The sequence below is a fragment of the Anser anser genome (assembly GCF_964211835.1).
Source record: "Anser anser genome assembly, chromosome: 4".
Lineage (NCBI taxonomy): Eukaryota > Metazoa > Chordata > Aves > Anseriformes > Anatidae > Anser > Anser anser.
In genome coordinates, this window is record NC_139724.1 from 52,600,398 (window position 1) to 52,622,434 (window position 22,037).

At 35.7% G+C, this 22,037-nt stretch overlaps 2 long non-coding RNA genes across 2 annotated transcripts; one reads left to right on the plus strand and one right to left on the minus strand.

Annotated features, from left to right (window-relative positions):
• The first annotated feature begins 350 nt into the window (after positions 1-350).
• LOC310899131 lies at positions 351-20,721 on the plus strand. The gene is made up of 3 exons (XR_014584024.1): positions 351-2,221; positions 16,794-16,946; positions 20,319-20,721. It is a non-coding gene; the product is annotated as an uncharacterized lncRNA (long non-coding RNA).
• On the minus strand, positions 3,722-10,520 carry LOC310899130. The gene is made up of 3 exons (XR_014584023.1): positions 10,024-10,520; positions 4,521-4,752; positions 3,722-3,885 (listed from the first exon to the last, which is right to left on the minus strand). It is a non-coding gene; the product is annotated as an uncharacterized lncRNA (long non-coding RNA).
• Positions 20,722-22,037: the final 1,316 nt, after the last annotated feature.

A 22,037-nucleotide genomic window follows, 5' to 3' on the forward strand; every position in this document is an offset into this window, starting at 1 on the left:
GATTACAGATTTTTATTCTAGGCACAGCCTGGCCTGCATAGATCTATCATCTGAGTCTGAGTATTTAAAAATGGATATGATTGGAAAGGTCTACTGTGTCAATGGAAATTAAAGTATTAATGACATAAGGGGATGCATTTTATAGAGCTCATTACGAATTTGTATATTTAAAAATTAAAATATTTTACAATACTTTCTGCCCGTAATAATCATACATAATAAATATGAATAGAAAAATATTCAAGTGTAGTACTTGCTCTTTATTAACCTCAGTTCCTAGGTATTTCAGTTTTAAAATTAAATTCTTATGTGTGTTCCTTTTCTGAAGATGATGTCATAGTATACAGCCATTCTACTATAAGAAATACTGGAAGGAATACCTGTTTCTAAATTCTAATTCTGAAATGTACATCATTCAGACTTTGTGACAACTACAACATAATTGTAGATTGCAAATTTTCAAATTAGAGAATATGAAAATTATCTCCATCAATTTTTTATTTTTTTTTTTTTTTACGGTGAGGGTCAGATAGTAATTTTCCACCCTTGCATTTTATGACTGTTTTTGTAAACCATAACAAAACCAATGTTTTCAACTGTCTCTGGACTTACTTTTTTTCCAGGATGCATGCACAGTTGAAATTAATTTGATTTTTTTTTCTAAATATAAAAAGAAGTACAGAAGGACTTTGACCTCACACTAAGATCACTTTCAACAGCAAAAGAACTTTTTCTGCCAGCTATGGCTCACATCCCATCTGGTAACAACAGTGACCCAAGAATTGCGCCTGAGAATATCTATATTTAAGGAAAACTTGATTCTCCAGAGTGTTCTTCTTATAGCTGCTATTTGTCAAGTGATCTATAGTAAGTCAGGCTCTTTCTCAAAAGATATTTGTTGCATGGAAGTGACCACAAATCAAAACTAGTATAAAACTGCATAAAAAGAAATGAACATGGAAACAGGGCAAGAGAAAAAAAATGAGAAATGATTGCTTCAGCTTGACTACTTCATATCTTGCTTGAAATGATGAGATTTCCCTTATAAATTAGATAGATTAACTAGATTTCAAAAGTAAATGAGAATTAAGGGAGATCAAAGTCTAACAAACTGGTAAATGTGGTGATCAAAGTAGAAGAGGTATCCCAGAGCAAGGAACAAGGCAAAGAGATAGCTGTGTAATGAAGAGTTGAAGTTGATGTAATTGATGGAGAGGACTGAAGAAAAGGAAACTTGAAAAGAGAGCTAGCTAAGAGAGCAGGGATGTGTTCAGAGCTTAGGAATCAAAGAAGGTTTCGAAATAGCTACTCAGCATGGTGTCCAAGCAGTGAAGTAGTTCAGAGAGCCAAGGCAGGGCCAGCATGCATAAGAGCTCAGTATGAGGTGCTTGCTGCATAGGCTCCAGACAACGTATAGGCTCATGCCCTTCAGGGGGAACACTTAATTTGTTTTTTGGGAGACACAACATATATGGACTTTAAAATGTTTTTGGAGATACTTCACAGTCTTGACATGGGGAAGAAAAAGGAAGAAAATTATGATGAACTCTTTTGGCATTTGACAAACTGTTCATTTACCTCACACTCTTTTACCAAAATCAATATTTTACATAACTGGTGAAAATTCCCACTGAATCCCTGAGCAGGACAGGGGTTTGGAACTAGATGATCTTAAAGGTCCTTTCCAACCCAAACCACTCTATGATTCTACAATAAAATAGGATCAGCAGTAGTGCTCGTATAGCTTGTCAAGGCTTGCTTTTAGCAATCTAATATCAAAAAATGTGGAAATGAGCTGAATGGTGAAGTGTGATTAAATTCCAGCCTTAATTTTTTTTTCAGTTTTCCTTTTCTCCAATCTTAGTTTGTGGAATGTGTTGCAACTTGCTTGCTTGTAACTTGTACAAGATACACATGATTTAATATAAGTTTACATGAGCCCGAATCTGAATCTGCAAATCAAACAAGTTTTTATTTGCTTTACTCTGTGAAATGTAGTGCAGTTTGTTTACGTTATTTGAAGTGCTAATTAAGGGATTTTTATTCCACTTGACAATACATTAGTGCTTAACACTTGATTGGGTTCTGTAAGATACTTTTCTGACAGAAAAAAAAAAATATATATATATATAAATGAACTATAACTTGTATTCCATTACTTACAGAAACAATCTAGACAAAATCCTTAGAACTATGATCATTGGACATCTCCTGCTAAGAGGTATGATATCTATTTTATTTTACAGGCTCTGGAAAAATGAAACACATTATATAGTGTATTTCTAACAGATCCTTGTCCTTGTTATCCTAAAGGCTTCTCCCCTCACATTTTTTGTTTGTTTGTTTGAAGTGTGAATTTGCAGCAGTAGGTTTCTTTCTTTCCTCCAGTCCCATGCTCTAGCTTGTGTATATTTTCTCCATTGTCTGTATCCCAGCTATGATATTGTTCCCCCATTTCTTTGACTCAACAGAAGAATCAATAAACAACTTTGGAGAGCACCCCTAAGCTTTGTCTCCATGTCTGCTGTTGGTCTCCAGACAGCACGGAAAACTCTGTCACATTCGTGTGTCTTCAGGTTTCTTTCTGAGCCTCTGCCACTTGAGGATACCGTGTATTTGGGAGAGATGGAATTATTTAGCTCTGATTTAGCTCTGTCCAGGAAACTAAATATACGTTATGAAAAAAAAAAAAAAAGTCCACCTTATATAAATAACATCCTGAATTTGGATAAAAAGCCTAGATCTTACATTTTGTTGTTACTGATTTTTTGCTATTAGAATATGTCAGAATATCTTACTTCACATGCAAGTTTCCCATGGAAGTCAAAATGGATGACATGGTCATCCCAGTGGTTGACCATCTCATCAGTTCCCACAAGATGTTGAAAAATTGGAGAGCTGGATATCTATAGCCTCTGAGCTACATGTTTTCTTGGTACACTTCCTAGAGAGGTGATAAGAAATTATCCTGGAAACCCTTAGAACTGATAACCTAAGAGTCCCAAAATTTAGGGAACTCGAATATTAGAAACTGGGAAATCTAAGGTGCTTGCCCAGTACCTTGTCCATGAAGACACACACAAGCCTACAGAAAGTGTTCCTGGAAGATAAATAAAAAGTGATCTGCTAGCAGCAGCTCCCTGTCACAAGACATATAGGAAGCTAAGAGGAAAAACATCTCTTTCTCAGCCTTTCTCTTTAGTTTCATGTAAGTGAGTCCACTTTAATTCAATCTAGCCTCACTTAAATTGGTGGGAGGACTGCATAGTGGCTATGGGGCTATCAACCCAAAACTAGAACTTTCAACTCAGATCTCCAGACTCCAAACATTGCCTCTCTCATGTGAAGATTTTTCTCACCAGTGTTTAAGATTGCACTGATTTTTCGCTATGATGAACCTCAGAAAGTTCAGATGCAGTTCAGCCCACTGGCAGTTTTTTTAACTCATACATGAGCTGATAAAGTGAACCATAGCCAGCTAGTTTTAACAAAGATTCACTTTGATTTTTTTTTATATATATATATATTTTTTTTTAAGAAGGAATGTCTGAGAAAACATATCCCAAAGCTAAGTTTATGATATATTATGCCATATATATAGCAGGCCCTGAAAGGCACTCAAACACTTTATTTCCTTTAGTATTCAATGACCCATGCTTCCTCCCTCCTTCCTCAGCCTCTAATAATTCTCTAGCATTAGGAAGCAAATCAGAGAAGTATATATGATTTTCCCCACATATAAGTCTTTTATTTAGAAAGACAGATTTATTTTCTTATTAAGATAATCTCTAACATCTCTCCAGGATATTTTTCAAATTTTCTCAGGGTTTGAAAGACAGTAGGAAATGCACACCAGTCGATACAGCTTGTTCGTTTCTCTAAATTCTGAAAAGGAAAAAAAAAAAAAAAAGAAAAGAAAAAAAAAAGAACATTTCCATAAGATACCTCCAGAACAGAAGTTTAACGTATTAGTTCTAACAGTACAGTTTAGACATTTCTTTATGCCATGTTTTACTAATGCCTAAATATTACTTGCATCTTATACTTTTCACGTCTTTCCCTCCTTCAAGTCTTCTCCCACACAACTAGTTTACCAGATAAAGCGCCTCTTGGAACTGGACAGGAATACATATATATATATATATATTTCTACTGTTTATCTGTTTTGTTTTCTGTTGAATTTTTGTGTTTGTTTTTAAATGCAGCTCCTGAATGAGTTAGCAATGTCCTTTTTCTAAAATTTCTGAACAGATTTTTTTTGACATTCATGACCATTTTCTTTTTTAGTTGAACAAAACAAGAACTTTTTCTCACCAAAAGTGGAATTTGTCTTCTAGTTTTGCCAATATAATTGACAGAACGGAGGGCAAACTGTATCCATTTTACATTTCTTGTATGCCTACTTCATCTTAAATTATATGTCCTTGTGAATCACCATATCAAATGTTTTCACAGACAGACTGCAGATATATTAAGTTCAGCAAATTTAAATCCATCTACATTTGTCTGACACAACCTACCTGCAACAGGACTTTGTTGCATTTTATCACATTTTCCTCCGATCGCTACACCCTTGAGCTTCCCTTCAGAATTTGTTCTAAAAGCTCATGTGGTAGTAAGGTCAGACTAATGGGACTTACGCATGTTTGGTTTTACTATTCTACAGGTAGAAGATGACAGGTTCTTCAAAAAATCCTTGCTACTGAACTTTCAGCATCATACACTGTTAGTGTTATAATACTTCACAGAATCCTGTTTCAAAAAAAAAAAAAAAAAAAGCAATTAGTTGTAGATAAATTGAAATAAAAGATATAAAAGATTCCTTTGCTACTTTTGTTTCTTGTATAACCAAAAATGTGGATAGGAAGGATCTTCCAAAGGTCATCTAGTCAGTCTTTTTTCCCCAGTGCAGTGTCAGTGCATGCATACAAAATGGAAATAGCATACCATCTTGCAATTGTGCTCGCGTTATCATTAGGTACTATTCTTAACAGATACTTGTCTAAGACTTCCAAATACAGACTCCATGCCCCGTCATGTAATCTATTTTGATGCTTCACTATCCATAATATTAGACAATTTTCTTAATGTCTTACCTGACTCTAACTCGTTTAGTTGGAAGCTTCAGCTTGTTTTATCGTCTTTCATATGGCCAGGAATTGGTTTTATGTCTCTTTACAGTTATCTTCTGCATATTTAAAGAGGGTTATTAAGTGAAATAAAGAGGCACAGGCTCCTCCTTTAGCCACTCTGGTCCAAGACCACTCCTATTTTGTCCCTGGGGTCCAGCCAAGTGCCCAGGAACCGAGGGGCTCCACCCAGGCAGGGGAATGTACCTGCTTCTTTCCCCACTCCAGCCACTGGTACAGAGCTCCATACACACCTCACTCATGCTGGTCCCCCTCAGTAGCTAGTTTGGGAACACAAACTGCTCCCACCCCAGAGGCTGTGGGTAGAAGACCACCACAAGCTCCAGTAGATGACGCTAGGACCCCACTCGCTCCAGTAGCTGGCACCACAGGTTGCGGGTGCCTACATCCCTGGCCTGATTCCAGTAGCTGGCACAAGCTTCACTCACATGTATGTGTACTGGTCTTGCCAGTAGTGGGCATGCACTCCTTGCAGTCACATACACATGGGAGAGAGAGCATTAATACACAAAAAGACAGAGTTAATAGAAGATTTAATGAGAAAATATAAGAAGGTAGATCAGACTGTAGTGATCGGTTGCAGGGCTCTGGCAGACAAGTGTCCTGACTGGCACCATTTTACACAACAGGTCCTTTTATATACTTTTCTACCTCCCTTCTTGTTCCTCCTTCATCTACATGTCCCCCATGGGTTTACAAAGCTCTGCAGTTTCCTGCATCCTCCTAATCTAGGGCCCCTTGGTTTACAGTCTCATCAGCTTCAGGTCTCATTCTTGCTAGAAGTGGTGCCTGTAGCTTGCTAGCCTGCCAATTAGTGCGACTGGGAGGTTTTTATCTGGCCATTGTCTCCCAGCTTGGAAATCCTCCATCAGATTATCCTGCTGGAATAAATGTTCCTATTTTCTCACATACTCTCATAAATTAATGTGACCGACCAGACTTGAGTTCCATCACTACCTCCATTTCTTATTATCCCTTACTGAATTTGAAAAGGTCCTTGACTTTGGAGGAGCAGACATTCTCCTTCTACATATCCTTACAAAGGTTACTGTATCACCTTTGAAACATCTGTTCTTACAGCTAAGCAATACCGGTACTCTTTCCTCATACATGATCTCTTTCAAAACACTCTTATGGTCTCTTCTATGGTTTTATCATTTAGTCCATGCCTTTTTTGTTGTGCAGTGCCAGAACCTGGACACAATATTCACCAAAACTTCAGCAAAGCTGAGAATAATATTGTATTTCCTGCATATATTTTATTGGTTATTCTCCTGCTTAGAGGAAAAAGTGTGTGCCCTCCATTGGCAATAGCATACATTTTGTATTTACGTTTAGACTGAAGTCAACCACACTCAGATTTTGTTCTGCATCCTAATGATTTATCCAGTTCCCTAGTCTCTATGTAGTTGATCATTCTGGTTTAAATGTAGAATTTTCAACTTGTCCTTTTCAACTGAATTCTGAGTTCCAGCTCCTTTCAGGTTTAAGAGTGCTTTGAGTTTTTTTCTAGGCATTTATGCTTCCCGTTCTTCAAATACTTCCCATTCTTTCCAACAGCAGCTGTAAATATAATGCACATACTCTCTGTTCAATCATTCAGTTTAATAATGAAACTATTAGTGGCAATGGAATCAGAGGTGAACTTGGACTGTCTATTCTTTACACTTTCATTTTCACTGTAACCCACTTCTGAGTAGTTTTCCAACCAGTTATGTATTTGAGATTTGTTTTTCTATAGTGGCTTATTACTTCTCAGTGCCTCCTCAGTCTACTTATGAGAATGTCATGTCAGAGTGTGACTGGCAAAATCCGTACTAACATCGGGATACATCCCTTTTTACGTACAGCTCTGGTACTTTTTTTTAAAGAAGAAAATTAGGTCTGTTCAACACAAATTGTTCATAACAAGTCCAGGTTAGCAGTTACTCATCTAAGCTGTTTTCTTTTAGGTGCTTAGACATTGTTCTTGTCCATTTTCTAGGAATTCAAGCTAAACACTCCATCCATAATTACCTCAGTCTCCTTTTTTCTTCCTTTTTGAAGGTAGGCATTACAATCACTTACCAGCAACCATTTCTTAAATCACTACTCCTCTTTTAGAGTAAACTGAACTGAAAATGCAGTGCAATGGAATAAGTGGAAAAGTCTAAATGAAAATCAGCTGCATAAATGAAGAACAAGAAACTAAGCAAATGTTCTGCAAAATTGAACCTGAGCACTCAAAGACTACCATTAGGATAATTATTTATTCTTTTTTTTTTTAGCACCGAGAATTTATTCTGACCCTGGCAATATAAAATGTAGTTGTTTTTTTTTTTCTAAATATGCTTTAACCTGTTCGTACACTATGTCTGGAGAAAATCTTCCCAGTGTCAATGGTAGCAATTTCATTAGCCACATGATCGTGCTTTGTATTTTCCTGTAAACTCTTGAAAAATAATACCAAACATGGTGATTGTCGAGGGATATTTTCCTAGACTCCTACAGTGCTTGCCTAGCTATTTACTTTCTCATGTGACATGCCTGGAGAGTTGTCCGTATTTCTTTCCCATGGCTTGTCTAATTTTGTCCTTGCATACTTAGTCTTCAGTTTTATTTGTCTGTCGAAATCTGATCAAATTTTTACTTTCCACATGCTTTGTTCCTGAAGTTGGGTTCAGTGATCATTTCATGGTCATATTGTTCTCTTAGTACTATTATATTTTTTTCTCAGCAGTGTGACAGTTCATAATGTGATCACTGAGGCAATCAGCTCTGGGGCAGACATTCTTTAGCAGAGTGGGGGGATCTCGCTGTGTGAGGGTGTTTTCCTTCTTCAAGGCCCCTCAAGGCAGCCGAGTAGGCCTCCAGGCCCCGGCAGCCGTTGTGAGGCATGTTGTTGCCAGGAGCCAGGAGCTGTGTCTGTTCCCTGCCTCCCCTTCAAAGGCAGCCCCTAGGGAGCCCAAGCGGCCTGGAGTTCGGGGAACAGAGCAGGCAAACAGGGCACGGCGCATCAGTCAGGGCAGCGCGCTCTTGGCCAGGGCAGTGTCCCTCCCCACTCAGCAGAATAGCTCACCTACCTGTAGCTAAACCAGCCATGGCCTGCACTAGGCAGAAAGCTCTTTACAGAAAGTCTGTGGTGACCCAGGCTGACTGCCTGCTCAGAAATGCGGCAGTTCAGGTCTCTGGATGCAGGGAGTGCCTGAGCCTGTTGCTGCCATCAGAGGGTGTCAGAGACACCATATGTGTGAAGTGGAGAGGTTAACTGCTATCAGCGAGTGTGAACAGGAGATAGAACGGTGGAGCAGCTCCCTGCCAGGCCTGAAAGAAAGGCACCAGGGTGAGACACCCCAAATAGTGGTGGACCCCCTGCCCTGTCACTGTGAGGCAGAGGGAGGGGAACTAGGAGATGAGGAGGAATGGAAACAGGTCCCTGCTTGGAGTCACAGGGAGTCTCCCTCCCTACCAGCCTCACCTTCCCAGGTGCCCTTACACAACAGGTAAGAGGCCTTGGAGCTTGAGAGACTGGTGGGTGAGGATGTGGTCAAAAGTCCACCCAGAAGGTTGCCTAGGGCAAGGAAGTTGACTCCACGCCTCAAGACTGCCTCCACCAAGAAAGAAAGAAGGGTGATCGTTGTAGGTGACTCCCTTCTCAGGGGAACAGAAGGCCCTATATCTCGGCCTGACCCTACCCAGAGGGAAGTCTGCTGCCTCCCTGGGGCCTGGGTCAGGGATATTGCCAGAAACCTTCTCAACCTGTTTCGCCACTCTGATTACTGTCCTCTATTGATAGACCAGGCTGGCAGCAATGAAATTGCTGAGAGAAGCCTGAAGGCTATCAAAAGGGACTTCAGGGGACTGAGGCAGTTAGTAGATGGAGCGGGAGTACAGGTGGTGTTTTCCTCTATCCCTTCAGTGGCAGGAATGGGTACAGACAGGACCCAGAAAGCCCACCTGATAAACACATGGCTCAGAGGCTGGTGCCATCAGAGAAATTTTTTACTGTTATAACCTTTCTTTTGCAGACTTTTTTTTTTTTTTTCTTTTTTCTCCTTTATATATATTTAGAATTCCCCTTGCTGCAAATTGCAGTTGTTGCCTCTTGTCCTTCTGCTGTGAACATTTGAGAAGAGAATGGTCCTGTAATCCTCCCTAGGTCATGAAAACAGTAGTTAAACTCTTCCAAACCCTATTAGCTTATTCTTCTCTAGGATGAACAAACTTTTATTGATCAAATTTATTGATCAAAAATGTACATATTATATCTATAACACTATTTTATATACTTTTTTTTCTTTTTTATGAGAGAGAACTCATTAAGTGCTATTCCTTTTCTTACAAAGTTCTGAAGCTTTGTTTCAGTTGACATCATTATTTTGATAACATAAAAATATTCTGGGTTTAAAAGTAGTCTCAAGAAGAAGCACACTGCACTCAATGAAAACTCCATTCTGTCAATCAACACAAATTGTTTAATCTCAGCTGAAAGAAGATAGCAGAGAACAGTCTTTATTTTATCTTATGATTACTTTGCCTTAACTCTCTGCCCTAAAGCAAAATAAAAATAAAATAAATAAAATTCAAAGAAAGGCAATGAAAAATAACAGTGAAAATGAATCACCAAATGAGTTACAGAGTAATCACTCATGAAAGAACAGAGACTGATAAAAGTAATAACATTTCACTGTCTTCCTAAACGAACCTGAAATTAACTGTTAAATACTAAATTCAATCGAAAAGATAAATCTATGATAAAAAATATGGCTATGGTTCCATACAGAAATTTTGATTTCTACAGACAAGCATTACATATGATTGGAAAAAAAAAAAATATATATATATATATACACACATATATATGTTAAAAAAAAAAAGTCAGAATGTTACATACCAGGAATGCAGAACTAGCCAAATTCCACTCAAAATCAGTATGACTGGCTGCACTCAGGCAGAAACGCAGTGTAGAATCTTAGACTCAGTGAAGTCAAAGCTACAATTTCTAGTCTTAGTATCAACTCAAAATTCTTATACAGTGTTTGAAATCGTCTCCAACTCGACTAATCAGTTGCTTGCTCTTCCTTAAAGTTTGTCATTCCCATTAGCTGGAGATTCCTGACCTTCCTAACCCCAGTCTCAGATTAACACCAAATTCATTACTTAAGTTTCCATTAATAGGACAGTAGAGCAGTAAGCAAAGCAGAGTATATGTTGATGGACGAGCAGCAAATGTTACCTATCCAACAGCTGGAATACAAAGTTCGTAGCTACAGCTTTTAAAACACAAATTACTGCTTTCCAATAAAAATCACAACATGGTTTCTAACTGTCTGCAAAACAAAATTAAGTATTTTTCATCTACGCAACATATACCATTCATGTATTTTACTTCATGGATCCTTGGCTTATTTAGACCTATAATGGGAGGTAAGTGAGTATTTGAATTAGGTTTGTGGTTCTCCAAGTTCCAGCTTAGTTCAACTGAATGCTAGGATATAGTCATCATTAGTCTCAACATTAATATTTCCTAAAATATGGACCCTGCAGTAGCTGAGAGATTCCCTCCAAACTGTTACATACACTTCTTATGATTGGTTATGCACATGTTCACACTATTCAGTTAGGTATCTATCTATACCTGAAAACAGGTACGTGAGTTTTTTAATACATTCTGCATTCCAATGAAAATTATAGACCAAACTTTATGCAACACAATTCTAAAATTTCCAACTTTTTTTTTAATGCAAATGCTAGTCCAGCATGCACCATATTCTAGCACTGAAAGGAACATAAAGCAAAGCAATATTTCTGTCCTAATTGCTTGGCAATATAGGCAGCACAAAAATAACCAATAAGTGAAAATGTTGAATAATTATCTTTTTTTTTGATTATCTAGCTGCAGCTAATAACAAATAGATAAGTATTAAAATTGCTAGTTTAGTTTATAGAAGCTATGTAAATTGTGATTAATTGCACTCCAAAAGTTTCAGAGACTTTGGAATGGAAGTTGTCCTTTTTTTTTTTTTTTTTTTTTCAAAAAACACTCTCCCTTAATTTATATTAAACTTATTTAATTAATTAATTAATTAATTATTTTTCTGAAAAACAGAGTCTGTGGTGAGGCCTTCTTATTGTAATCATTCCTGAGCTATATTAAAGCAGTATTTGGTAGAAAAGGCAATTTTCATTCTTTTGAGGGATACATCATAAATTCCAAAACAGTTCTGAAACTCATCGGTCATCTGCTGATCTGAATTGATTTGTTCATTACTAATTCCTTAATCATATTTTGTTTTGATTATCTGTTGAAATGAACACCTGTTAGATTCGTAGCCTGTACAGTGTATATATACATATTTAATGTAATACTGTAACCAGACTAGTCAAAGGATCTGCTCTGTAACAAAATATAATGAGTAAATTATGCACTTTTACTGTAACACAGATGTCATTTTACAGGACTACACTGTGCTGTGGAGGAGTTCTGGAATGGTGGAAGTATGGAATTATTTTAATCCAGAAAACATTTCTTTTTCCAATCCTATTATTTTAATTGTTTTATTTATGACATAATAATTCAGTTTACTGCTGGTCCCAAAATTTTCCAGACTTCCATCTGGAAGACTTCCATCTTTTCCAGACTTTTCCATCACCTCACCAAAACCAGTCATTTTTTCATAGTTTTTGTTGTTGTTGTTTCCTCATTCTTCTCATTCCCTTCAGTATATTCTGTAGGAGATCTTCAGCCACTGGATTTCAAGAGTTCACATTTTATGAAGTTCTTCAGTTGCTAATCAAATATATTTTGATGGTTTGGCATTTGATAATCAAATGTGTTTTAATGTTTGACGTTTAGAATTGGAACAGTATTTCATTGAACAAACAAACCAAAGTATCCTGCCCATGCCATGGCCTTCTAAGGGCAGAAGGGACAGAAAGATGAAGAATCTCTTTTTGAAGACTTTTGAATGCACATCACATTTGCTCCAACTTTCACAGGCTCAATTACTCATTTAGCTTCAGTCAGACTCCCTTAGGCTCACACCCACTTACTGACACAAAATTACCTTTTATTTCACAATAACTCTGATATGACTCCTGGAATCCAACTGTGGCAAAACGTCTAACTCATAGGCCAATTGTAAGAAATAATTGTGCAGCCAAAAAGAAGAAAGAAAAGAAAAAAAAAAGTAAATGTATGTAAATTGCAGCTGAAGAAAATGCTTATAATGCTTGTTCCTTCCTGGGCCCCCTAAGATTCAGCTTGAAGTGACTAATGCTCACACCTGAGCTCATACAAGTCAGTTCCAGGAAATTTTTTTTGAGTTATTTATATTATTTGTGCTATCTTTTACTCCTTCACATGTCTCTCTATCTCTCCTTTCCTCTTCATCCTCTTTTGCATTTCTACTCACAGCATGTGTGCAAGACACAAAAATAAATACAATTTTATGTGAAAGAATTTGATACAACTTTGAGATTTAAGGAGAGCATTTTCTACTGAACTGCTGGAGCTGAAAGCAGCAGGTGTGTCAAAGTACATGTGGGTGTTACACAGATGCAGGTAATATACACAAATATATCCTGACCACTTTTGCCCATAGTCAGTCAAAATAAACTTTGATTTGCAAATCCAGATTTAATTTGGTAGAGAATTGGAACTACTGCATATACAATAATGCTCATTGCAAATGGTAAGTAATGCAATAGATTCCAACCCATGTATTTCATTGTTGGTTTTGTTTTTGTTTTTCCAAAAGAGGAATACCAATAATAAAGAAGAATGATAATAATGGAAGAGTTTAATAGGTAGCCAAGAAGTAAGCTGAATAGTTATACATTCCTTCTTTTCCTATCATCTCATAGAACCAAGAACACAAAATTATTGCTCTTATTTTACTGAAAGAAATCACAATGCATTTGATAGATTATAAATTATGTGTGTGATTAAAGCTTTTTTATTTATTTATTTATTTTCCTAATTACACGCATTTAATATATTATTCAGGGTGAACAGTGAAATTACTTTAATCCTCAAGAAATATTCTCTTAGGTGGCTGCATTTCCTGCCATCCAAAAGGTTGCGTTAAACAGAGTGGAAAATTCTTTAACTCTGTGGTAATCTGGTTTTTGAGTCACTAAGTATGTATTGCTTAAGCAGAAGAAAATGAAAATGAATGTCCATGTTAATTTGTAATGAATTGTTGCACAGGGGTGTGAGTCAGACTGTGTATCTTCTCTATTTTGATTGTGATTTACACAGACATATGAACATGTGGTTTCCCTATAGTTCACTAAATTCCAATGAAAATATCATATTTGTCTAAGCAGAGTGAAAGTCACGATGTATGCTATTTACTATATAGAACAGCAATTCTGTGATCACATTGCATGGCTGACAAAGGCACTATTGAATGACAATTTTTAAGAAACTGAATAATCAGAGAATTTATTTCTGCTACCATGGGTCTATAGAAATAAAGATGCAGTTGTTTCAATAAAACATGCAATATTTGGAGAGAAGAAAAATTAAATAAGGATTCTTGTGTCCTTAAAACTGGAAATTAAACACTCAACCAGACAAAGAAATGACAGAGATAAATTACAAAGACTAGAAATGTATTCTGTGAAAAATAAATTGGAGCTAGTTATTGTAGAGGAATCAATATTCTTGTTGACCTGAGCTTAGAAGTAATGCCAGATTAGTCACTAGTTTGATAAACAATTAGGCAAAATACCTGTGGGCACTGCATTTCAGGGCTCTTTTGCAAAAATACTTCAGTGAACATGGAGTACATCCATCCCACTACCTACAAGTCTGGTGCCACAATCACAGAAGCAGTTTGTAACAAGAAATATAAAATGAAAAAAACTGTTTTGGGGCATGTTTGAGACTACAAATGCTTGGGAATTTGGGAACTTTCATATTTGGAGGTTAGGTAGGTATGTGTAGCTGATTGAATTGACAGCTAAAAGGGACTTCAGTAGCTGTGCAGATGGGGATATGGCTGTAGTATATTACAGCTCCATTCTGGTCTATGCATTCAATCATGGAAAACAAGATGTGAAGGAAGGATCATTTTTGCCCAGATATCATTCTGGGAAGAAGCGAGATGCAGCTGAGTATTCACCTTGCACTCAGGGCATGAGAAGCACTCCTGGGTCCCTAGTTTAGTTGTAGTCTTATTTTATCACTTACAGAAAAAGAAGAGCAAGAACAATTTAATGTGGAATGATTTTGGGGAATAGAATTGAGAACTATAAATGGATGTAATAAAAAGGTGTTATAAAATAGTTAGAACTTCTAAAAAATGTCTTTTTTTTTTTTTTTACTGTCATGTGGAACGATCTCTAAAGGTCAATGGAGAATACATTAAACGACCTTCTGTATCTGGTGCCTTAGAGGCATGAGACAAACCATTTTTTCCTCAAAATGATACCCTGTCTATTCATTAAGAGTTACATGATACTAAGATTTCATGCAACAGTTACTCTCTATGATTTCAAACAATTCTGAAAAATAATAGTTTTTGTCCCTGTTTCCACAAAGCTATAGTCTTTAATCCCAAATTTGTTCTTCTTGATTGCCAGTTTGCTGAACTTCTGTGTACGCAGCCTGATACAAAGACTTTAAAATCGATGTATTTTGCCAAATCTGATATATTATTTCAAACATTTTGATTTATATAGTATATTAAGTGTGTATAGTATCCGGGACTTTAAGGAGAATATTTTAAAATGTATTTTTTTAATAATCTTTTAAAAAGAAGAATATTAGAAAAAAATAAGATAAACATGGCTTTAAATGAAGGTGAACAAGTTATAAATAATTGCAAGAGTTGCTTCAGTGTTTCGGAAAAAAAAAAAGAGGAAGGAGAGAAAGAAAGAGAAAGAGAGAGAAAGAAAGAAAGAGAAAGAATCTAAATACAAGAAAAATAGTTTTATTTACATAAAAATTCATCAAAGACTTTGTTTATATTGAAATTAAAAGAACAGGTGAGAGCAGTCTACAAAAAGCTGTGTTCAATGAAAATCAAGGTTATCATAATATTCTTTCATTTAATACCCTCATTTTCAACAAAGTTCACTTCAAACTGCTTTATGTGACTTTCTATCTATATTTGCGTTGTAGGCCAGCTACTTCAAAATGGTACTGCTTTCAGAACAATGTCCTAGAAGCAGAGTGGTACTCTTCTTTTATCTCTACACAGACATGGTCTAACACAATAGGTACCACAGTACCCAGACCTGAAATATGCTATAGTGAGTTCAGTGGGATGGAAGTAAATATAGAAATTTTTGAAATAAAGCAGAAAGAGTAAGAAAATAATTAGCATAAAGAAAATTAAATAAAAACAAACAAAAAACAACACCAGAAGTAACAGGACATAAATAGATCAATTTAGAGAGGCTTACAGATTAAGAAGGAAGGAAGGAAGGAAGGAAGGAAGGAAGGAAGGAAGGAAGGAAGGAAGGAAGGAAGGAAAACTTTTAACACGTTACCATTTCCTTACAATTGGTACTCAGTGACGTATTTGATAATGACCTTCAGTAACCTGGTTAGAATAGATAAGAAATGTTGTAGCTGTGATATGCCTAAGTACAAAGTTTTCATTAAGGTTAATTATCTAATTAATTCTGTCAAATGAATAAATCCTAGCATTGACCATATATTTGTGTAATTTACTTTGTTACGGATACTTCTTTGTATCAAAGAACGGGTGGGAAAGGAAGTGAAAGAGAAAGATGTCTCAGTAATAAAGGAAAGGCAAGGATAGTTATACTCACTAAGAAAAGGCATTTTCAATAGCAAAATACTTCAGGTACAGACTACATCTTTGTGCTTTGAGTCAGAAAATAATTTAAGCTGGAAAGGGATTTCTAGAGATCATCAAGTTTGCTCAAAATAGGGTCAGCTCTGAAGGCCTTTTCCCTACAAGAGAGAAATTATGCTTAAGCTGTCCTAGACACTCTAAAGGAGTAATTGATATAAAGAGAATGAAAGTAATGACAAAAATCTAATGTTTTGGTGTGGAGACCAGATTTATGTGCATCATGGGGAAGAGCTGGTGCTAGTAGCTCAGCAGCAGATCTTCAAAAGAAGGATCCCATTTTAATTTTCTAAGCAGAAAATGAGATACACATTTGAACTCATGGTTTACATCTTCCAATTTCCTCAATTCTAACATCTAGGATAAATTCAAGTTCAGAAGTTCTATACTGATTTGCTTAAATTACTAAATGCAAAAAAAAAAAAAAGGAAAAAAAAGTTTACAGTTGTACTACCTCAAAATTTACCTTCAGAAATTGTTGAGAAAAGAATAGGAGAAAAAGCTACTTGCCTTCAGATTTGTTTTGTTTTCCTTCTTCCACATTTTCCTTTTGCAGAAGATATTTAAACAATCTTTGTTATTGGATAACTTTTATTATCAGATTAATCAGAACTCCTTTTGAAACTGTAAAAAGACCTGGAAAATCATTTTTTTGCGATTGTATAAAACATAATATAAATCAATTGCAGCGTAATCAAGGGACTGTTTGGAGTGTAAATGTGACAGTCACCCAGGAATAGCACAATGACTCACAACAACTGGAGGTGCAGAGATGCACAGCACTGGTAGCTTGTTTAAAGTTAATATATATTTTCTTTCTCATTTTTATCAGGGTTGGCTGACAACTTCAGAAATAGTCTTTGGGAAACAGAATGCAAACCCAAAAGAGAAAAAAGGAAATACTGAAAATGACCAAAGTTGTTTGTCATGTTGTAATAGGAAAATGATAAACTAGAACTGTCAAATCAGAGATCTGGCATTTGGGGTGAGTGTTATTTGTGAATGTTTTATATTGTCATTGGCAAAACTTGAAGCTTTCCTAAGCATCAGCTGCACAACGATGTTATTAGTGTAGGATTCCATACTTTTATGTATGCCTTGAAAGTTTTAATGGGTTTCATGCTCATGGGTTTCATAAAGCTAGAAGGGCAGCTGAGAAATAATAACTTCGATGTAGAAAATACAGCTATAACACAGCAGGCTACCAGTCTCTTTCTAATATTGTGATCCATTTTTAAGTTATTTTGATTTTAAACAATCAATTTGAAACAACACAGACTCTGATTTTTTGTCCTTTATCCATTACAAACACTGAAGAAAAACTTGCAAAGGCTTTCAATAATTTAACAATGGTAATAAGTATGGGTCTTCTAAAATGCATACTATATTTTAAAAAGTTATTTGCTTCTGCATTTGTGGTAGGAAGTTTTGGTGCACTTAACAAGGTTTAGAGCATGCTGAAATGCTAATTCAAAAAAAGATAAAAACATTGCTGGAATCCAATGAGTATCTTGGCCAAACTTCACTTAGGAAGTTACCTGAAATGTTCTGATGAGTCGGTAGTATCTTAATGTGGGATACTTACTGTGCTTAATGACAATTTAAAGAAAAGTTTTAGCAGTGCTCTGTGAATCTTTTCTGTTTAAAAAAAAAAATCTTTTTAAGAATTTAATACAATCTCTATGGTCACAACAATGAGAACACTTGCATGTATTTTCTAGAAATTTCATAACTGAATTCATGTGTTACAGAACTGTTCTTCCCCCAAACCTACAAATAGTTAATTTATTAAATATTTCCTAAAACAGAGTTTCAAAATGCTTAAAAATTCTATAAATCATGCTCAGAATAAGGTTTATTTTAAACATGCAGGAACACTGCTATTCAAAATGACCTCATAAAATTGATCCAAATGCTATTTAAATGTAGATCTGTAAGGGATTGCTCAATATTGGTCATTATATCTGACATATGAATCTGATTTTCTTTAATGTATATATATATATTCAAACAATAGAACTTAAATAAGCATTATTTCTTGGATACAAAAGCTGTGGGAGATACCATACAAACAAAACCTAGTGCAAGTTGTGATCAAGTATTTATTAGAAGTGGAATGAATGTGGCACATATCAAGGAGGTGTGCTCTCTGATGGTGTATTCTATTTTTAGATTTGAGACAATTTTAAGTATTACATTATTTTCTTTGCTTTGTAAAGTTTTGCACTTGGGTTGCTGATCTGTGACAATACAATTCAATTAAGTGCAAACACCTTTTTCAATTCAATTAAGTGCGTTAACACCTGGGACATTTCTAAAATTAAGGCTTTATTTATTTATTTATTTATTGTGAAAATAGATTATTAATAACATGAAATAACTACAACCCTGTCCTGGTTCCAGTTAGGACAGAGTTAATTTTCCTCATAGTAGCTGGTAGGGTGCTATGTTTTGGATTAGGATGAGAAGAGCGCTGATAACACGCTGATGTTTTAATTGTTGCAGAGCAGTGTTTACACCAGGCCAAGGACTTTTCAGCTTCTCGCTCTGTCCTGCCAGTGAGCAGGCTAGGGGTGCAGCAGGAGCTGGGAGGGGACAGACCCAGGACAGCTGACCCAAACTGGCCAAAGGGGTATTCCATACCATCTGACGTCATGCTAAACAATATATAGGGGTGGCTGGCCGGGGTGGGGGGGCCGGCTGCTCGGGAATAGGCTGGGCATCGGTCAGCGGGTGGTGAGCAATTGCATTGTGCATCACTTGTTTTCTTACACATTATTATTATTATTAATACTATTATCATTATCACTATTATTATTATTATTGTTATTATTATATTCCTGTCTTAATAAACTGTCTTTATCTCAACTCACCGGCTTCACTTTCCCGTTTCTCTCCCCCATCCCAGAGAGGGAGGGGGGAGGGTGAGCGAACGGCTGTGTGGTGTTTAGCTGCCAGACGGGTTAAACCACAACAAACCCAATGAAATTATAGTGCTTTACAAAACGTTGAAAAATAATATGTTTTTCATGAAAAAAATAATAACACATAGTCAAGATCCTACTGATAATCACATTCTTGAAATCTGAGTCTAACTGTACTTCCACTATAAGCTAGTCCTCGAGAAACCATGAAAACTGAATAACAGATAAATGAGGAAAATATCTACTGGTATACTAATTTATGAAGGAAAACTAAATTACATAATTAAAACTGTTAGGCTAAAGTCTGTTTAACAGCTACTGGGGTAGCCTTTCATTTTAACGATTCAGTAAGATGAACAAAAAACCCTTTCATAACAGTGTAGTGGGTTACAGCAAATGTTTCGTACCATTAAAAGTATGCAGATGGGTTTTAAATGATCCATTCGTGCAGCTCAACATACTTTTCAGCATTTTGGAAACACCGTTTTGCTCAAAATAAGCACTTAGCATTAAGATAGTGACCTAGCATTTTTGTAACTGTCAGAATTCTTCACTTTTCGTGAAACCATGAAAAAGACTAATAGAATGTGTTTCTGAATCTGGCATCACTAAATAATCTGAGAAAACCTCCATCTCTCTCTGGATGTGACAAGCTGATCTGTCCTCAGTTGTCAAGAATCTTGCTAAATTTTATCCCATAAGCCCAGCTGCAATCATTATTCTGGTGACTGTAAATTCAGGCAAAAATGTGGTGTGTATTTTCTCATCCTTCTCTGTGAGCTTTTTATTGGAAAATTGTCACTAATTGCTTTTCTACCTTTATAATGATGTGCTTTGTTTTGCTTTCTAACATAACAGCCAGGAGTCAGACAATTGTTACTGATTGACTGAGCCCTAGAGTGTGGAGATGAGCCCTCTAAAAGCCAGTGAAACACTTACAGAAAGGATGATGTTACAAATAGGAAGTTACTTTCCAAAATAATAACAGACATATTATTTTAAGCAGAATGCATCATCTATAATAAAAGAAAAAAAAAGGGGGGGGGGGGGGGAGAGGAAACATGGCAGAGACAGGATGACACCTGTCAAAAAATGGTTGTTTTTGTTTTAAGGAGACATGAGGAATTAGTTCTCTATGGGCAAAAATAAATAAATAAATAAATAAATAAATAAATAAATAAAATGGTGGCAATAAAAATCGATAAAATTGCTTTATTGGTAGGAAATTTTAACCTGAACTTCAGTAATGGCAGTTATGAGTACTTGCTTTAAATATAGAAAACAGAAGACATAATTTGCAAACCAAGAAAATGAATGCATACTCTAAGCAATGTTACAGACTATTAACTTTTTAAGTGTGTTCATTAAGGTGCTTTATTTACAAAATTGTAACTTAAAAACTATTGTGAAGCTCATGGAGCTGCATTTCACAGAACAGAACAGATTTCAAAGCAAGCACTGCCTTCTCATCAAGCAAGAGGCACTGTGACTGTGATTTCACAACCATATGCGAAGAAACTATGAAGTTTTTATCAATAAAAAGTGTTACAGACAAAAAGAAAGGTAATGTACACATATATAAAGGTATAATAGTACTCCATTATAGAAATGAGTTCATTACGCTTTGCTCTCTGGAGATATATTTCAAATTTACCCTTATGAGGTACCCTGATGACCCTTCATTCCTCTCAGATAAAATTTAACAGATTTAAAAAATGCTTTCTTGCTGCCTGTCTTATTCAGAAAAGGACTGTTTAACGAGAATGATTTAGAGCTGTTAAGCATTATAAACACAGAACTAAAACCTTCTGAATAAGCGGCACTACCTCTTAGCAAAATAAAATAAATAAAAATTTGCATGTTTAGAATCAAAAGATAATAATGTCTTTTGTTTGTTTAAAGGTCATCTTGTAATCTTGTAACTCTTCTGAAATAAAATATTTGTTTAGAATGCTGAAATAAAATTTACTTCTGAAATGTTTTGTCCATTATATTTGCATGTCAAAGTATGACTTCCATTATACTCTTCCTTCTACCCTGTTTATTAAAATGTTTTTCCTTGCAGTTACATGTATTTAGCTAGGTGGAGGATTGGAAATAGAAAATATCTCTACAAATTAGTATTGTAGAGAGATCACAAAATCATGGCTGTCATCAAGATTATTTTTTTTACAATCAGGGTAATGTCAAGGTTCAGAGGAATATAATAGTAATGAATATCCTTATAATGAAGACATTCTGTAAATATTGCATTATATGAAGGGAGAATAAAATTGCAGATGCCCCTAAGAGATAACTTTTTCATTTATTAAATTTTCACAAAAATCTCTAAATTTGACCTCTCATCTTCTGAGTAAAATCAGGGTTGTTATTGATACGACTGGTTTAAACAGGATTCCTTACTCGTCATCTACCTGCAAATGATATTGACTCATTCAGACTGTAGCTATCAATCTAAGCTTAACGCAACATCCTCTGCTTCCCATAAGGCTTTCTTTTTATATGTGTATTTATTTGGGGGGAGGTGGGGGAGAAGATCTTGCTGATTGTTTCTATATTTATTCGAATAGTTGTGGCATCGTAAACTGCTTTCTTTCACATTACACTACTAAACATCTTACTGCTAGAATTTTTAAACCTATTTCAAGCTCAATTCCTAATTCAGCCAAATAAATCTGTAAAATGTCCTTTTAACTTTGATTCCAAACAATTTGGAATTTGTAGGAACAATTGTACAATAGCTTGCATAGTAATAATTTAAATAATAACCCAAAACATCATTGTTTATTGCATATTTTAAGAGCTAGCCTCATAGGATTTCTAAGCTTGAGTTCCAAGAACATATATAAGCAACAACAAAGAGACTTGTACAGCTACCACATGTTCAAATACATTCACACTGAGAAGAGAGAGTACCATTAAATGTTAAAAATTCATTAAGATTAAAACAGTCCAACAGTCTAAACAACAACATTGCTATGAAACACATCCACGAGTTGTTATTGCCAGCTGGGAATAAACCCATTTAAACATCATTAGACTTCACCACCAGATGAGCCCAGAAGCCCTGACTGGACTCGAAGATCAGAGTTGGGAGTAAAAGAGTTTTTCTTGTATGCAACCTGTGTCAGTGATGAGTACAATAGCTCTCA